General features: G+C 42.6%; 1 pseudogene; it reads left to right on the top strand.

The window, feature by feature from the left end:
- Positions 1-1545: 1545 nt before the first annotated feature.
- LOC121156938 lies at positions 1546-2873 on the top strand (annotated as a pseudogene).
- The last annotated feature ends 712 nt before the right edge of the window (positions 2874-3585 follow it).

Here is a 3585-nt window from a genome sequence, read left to right as displayed (position 1 = left end):
TTAACAGATTTGCAGTCCACATTGACAGACACTTTCCAAACAGTTATTATTCCCCACTCTTAAGTGGGGAGAAAAGAACAGTAATCAATCACATTTGGATTTCTAGTAGCCACATTTCCAGAAACACAAAGAACACGTGTGTGTGTGTGTTGAGGGACAGAAAAGGATTGAGATACCCATTGTTCTCATGATTTTTCAGCAGCTGAACTTTGGTGTGACATTAACAGTCAGGGAGGGTGCCACACATAGACCCTTTCAAGGAGAAATAAAATACCTAAGCTCCCCTCTCAAAGAAAATAATCATAAACACTGATTTTGATCTTTCATTTAAGATCTGCAAAGCTCAACCGCCACAGATGACGTCAGGTTAACAACCTCTTCTCTAGCATGATGATGATTCCATGCTTTTAAGTCATCCTTGTGGCAGCAATGTGGACACTGGGCTGTGTGAGGTCAGAAAGCCTGTAGTAAAAGGAACAGACAGTATCTGACATTTCTATTAAAAATGAAAAATGGTAAGGGTGGTTTGACCAGGGTACACGCAAGGGAAGACTACAAAATAGGAAATAAAATGAACAAAACTTGAAGAATAAAAGAGATTTTAGTATCTATGTAAAAAAAGGGAAGAGAGACCTGACTCTGCTATAATACCTGATACTAATTTTTTTAAAAAAGACAAAATGGAAAATTCATCTTTCAAGAATGTTAATGCTTTTTGTAGCATCTTTATTTCAGAAAAAAATAATCCTTTGAAAAAGTAAAAGGAGATAATCTGCACAGAATGTATTTTCAAAGAATGCGAACTCCCTTATCTGCAGGAGCCATATTCTAAAACCCCTGGTGAATGTCTAAAGTTAGTGGTAATAACAAAACCAACAAATGAGCACTGAGATAATGTCTTCGTGTACCTCATAACCAGAATGGCTACCAAAAAAGTGATGGGCAGGTAGTGCATACAGTGTAAACACATTTGCCAGAAGGATGATTCACAACCCAGGTAGAGCAGAAATTAATGTTGTGAGATTTTATCACACTGCTCAGAGCAGAGCTTAACTCAAAATACTTCATTTCTTTAAAGTTATTTTATTTACTTAAAATTCAAAGATACAGAGAGGGGGAGAGGTTGAGAGAGAGAGAGAGATCTATCAGTTGGTTCACTCCCCAAACAGCTGTAATGGCCATGGCTGGGTGCACAGAAGCACTCGCAGATTGATAGCAAGGGCCTAAGCACTTGGGCCATCTTCTGTAGCCTTTGCCCTGGTGCATTAGCAGGGAGTTGGCACAAACGGGGAGCAGTCAGGTCAGAAACCATCAACCATATCTGGTATGTCAATGTTACAGACGGCAGCTTCACTTGCTATGCCAAAAAGCCCATCCAAAAACTTTTAATTTTTTTTTTTCTGGCATTTTCCGTTTAAAATTTCTGGATCGTCGGAGACGTTTGTCTCACTTCAGCTGAGTGGCACCATGGCCAACTATGCCCAACAACCCGCCCAGGCTGGTGGGAGGGAAGCACAAAAATAGGACCCAGTAGGTACAGGCCAAATGAGCTGCGACAGCGGTGGGCCCAGGCACTTGGAGCCCGAATTATAGGGCATCCTCATCATGTGCAACATAAATGAGCGCAAGTGCATGGAGGAGGCCTACAGCCTGCTCAACGAGTATGGCGATGACATATATGTGGGCCAGAAAAGTTTCAGACAAGGATCCGCAACCCTCTGGCAGTGAGGGAGATGACGATGACGCAGAGGCTGCTCTGAAGAAAGAAGTTGGTGACCTTAAGGCGTCTACAGAGATGAGGCTGAGAAGATTCCAGTCAGTGGAAAGTGGAGCAAATAACGTAGTGTTCATCAGGATACTTGCAATAGAACCTGAGAAATTGGTGCATCATATTCTCCAAGATATGTATAAAACTAAGAAGAAGACCCGAGTCATCTTGAGAACGTTACCCATCTCAGGCACAGGCAAAGCTTTCTTGGAAGATATGAAAAAATATGCGGAAACATTCCTGGAACCTTGGTTTAAAGCTCCAAACAAAGGGACATTTCAAATTGTATACAAATCTCGAAATAATAGTCATGTCAATAGAGAAGTTATCAAAGAATTAGCAGGAGTCGTGGGGAGCCTCAATTTGGAAAATAAAGTGGATTTCACGAATCCACAGTACACAGTGGTAGTAGAAATCATCAGAGCTGTCTGTTGCTTGAGTGTTGTGAAAGATTGCATATTGTTCAGAGAGTACAATCTCCAGGAGGTGGTGAAGAGCACCAAGTACCCATCCCAGCTCCACACAAAGCAAGAAAATGGGAAAGAAGTAAAACTGGAATCTGATGACAAGTTGAATCAGAATGATCCAGCAGCTAGGGAAGATAACCAGCAGGGTGTAGCAGACAGCAGTGGGGAGCCCAGACAGACAAATATGACCTCATAGACTAGGGTGGCACATGAGGGAGGAACTAAACCTGAACCTGCCAGTCAAATCACAGATGGACCCAAGTCAGATACAACTGATGTCTCATAGGAGGTAACTGGTTATTGGTGGTACGGTTTTCAGTGAGTTCCAGGCAAATTGTCAACTAAAAATGTTTTTGACCTTTGTGTGCTGCATAATGCCATTCTTAAAAGTATTGATCTCATGCAGGAAGCCCTGTAATAGTTCCTGTTAGAAATCTTTCAGTCCTACATGGCAGCATGTTAAGATCTACAAGCTGCTGCAAGGAGGATACTTGCTACCGATAGGAGGATGACTTTGGCTTCTCCTTCATGATTACCTCCCAGCTTCCTCTTTGACACTGCCAGCTGACCCAGGGGAGTTGACAAGCTTGCTGAAATGAAAGAATCTTAGGAAAATTTATTCATTCTAAAGAAGCAATTTTTATATTTTGTGTACTCCTGTTCATGCTGCAGAAGCATAGATTGGGTGGGTTAGATATGATTTATTTGGTGTTTTTTTATTATTTTTTTTATTGGAAAGGCGGATATACAGAGAGGAGAGACAGAGAGGAAGATCTTTCGCCCAATGATTCACTCCCTAAGTGAGCCGCAACGGCCCATGCTATGCCGATCCGAAGCCAAGAGACTCTTCCAGGTCTCCCACGCGGGTGCAGGTTCCCAAAGCTTTGGGCCGTCCTCGACTGCTTTCCCAGGCCACAGGCAGGGAGTTGGAAGGGAAGCTGGGTTGCCGGGATAGAACCAGCGCCCATATGGGATCCCGGGCGTGCAAGGTGAGGACCTTAACCACTTGCGCCACCACGCCGGGCCCCTATTTGGTGTTTTTGTATTTGTGTTTTTCTTGTTAGATCTGTTTTTAATATTTTAACATTTCTTTGTATTAAAAAAACTCCCGACAGTTCATTGTTGCAGTTTTTGAAGGCAAGATGTGAGGTGAAAGAGGATGATCTTAGGCATAGACCTACAGACATTGCTGATAAGGTTAGTGGTTGAGAAGTATGGTCTTTAAGTTCCTTTAATACACCAGTACAACAGAGGACACGAAGAAATTCTGTACAATGAAAGCTACCTCTCCAGGGTTTTGCATGGACTCTTCTCTCACGCCAACATGCCTTACCTGGTGCATTAGACTCT

The sequence above is a fragment of the Ochotona curzoniae genome, unplaced genomic scaffold (assembly GCF_017591425.1).
Source record: "Ochotona curzoniae isolate NIBS_2020 unplaced genomic scaffold, NIBS_Ocur_1.0 contig_3498, whole genome shotgun sequence".
Lineage (NCBI taxonomy): Eukaryota > Metazoa > Chordata > Mammalia > Lagomorpha > Ochotonidae > Ochotona > Ochotona curzoniae.
The sequence above is the reverse complement of the archived record's forward strand: the minus strand, read 5'-3'. Positions and strand labels throughout refer to the sequence as shown.